This window comes from Octopus bimaculoides, unplaced genomic scaffold (genome assembly GCF_001194135.2).
Source record: "Octopus bimaculoides isolate UCB-OBI-ISO-001 unplaced genomic scaffold, ASM119413v2 Scaffold_256320, whole genome shotgun sequence".
Taxonomy (NCBI): Eukaryota; Metazoa; Mollusca; class Cephalopoda; order Octopoda; family Octopodidae; genus Octopus; species Octopus bimaculoides.
The window spans coordinates 1-473 of NW_026421926.1; the positions used below are offsets into that span (position 1 = coordinate 1).

General features: G+C 31.1%; 1 long non-coding RNA gene across 1 annotated transcript in view; it reads right to left on the reverse strand.

Annotated features, from left to right (window-relative positions):
- Positions 1 to 46: 46 nt before the first annotated feature.
- The window catches only part of LOC106883017 (uncharacterized), an 11,117-nt gene continuing 10,690 nt past the window's right edge, over positions 47 to 473 (reverse strand). Inside the window, exon 4 of the long non-coding RNA XR_001411061.2 lies at positions 47 to 197. This is a non-coding gene — a long non-coding RNA (uncharacterized LOC106883017). The remainder of the gene's footprint in view (positions 198 to 473) is intronic.

A 473-nucleotide genomic window follows, 5' to 3' on the forward strand; every position in this document is an offset into this window, starting at 1 on the left:
CAGAAACAATAAAACACATCTTTAGAAAGACGGTTGGAGGAGTTAAAAAAATAGAGATGGGAGATATTACAGATTTAGAAATATATAGTTTATGAAATACTATAAAGAAGACTAATCTAACTTACAGTCTTGTTAACTTGGACAAACTTTGGAAGTCTGCTGGTTTGACTACTTTGATATTATTACCATACAAATTCCTGGAACATAAAATTGAGTTAAGACTAAATTTCATGTTACAAATGTGTGACACAATATAGTAAATTATGACCAAACAATTGGATTATGGACAATAGGAAAAGTAGATTACGATCATGATGAAACTGATGATGGTGATAACATTAGGGGGTAGTAGTGAAGAATACAATAATGAAACAGGGAGGAAAAAAGACGAAAAGGAAGACAACGATTAAGATTATGATGGTGGCGAAGAAATAGTAGTGCAAAAGTGATAAGAAATATCGCGAAAATAAAGT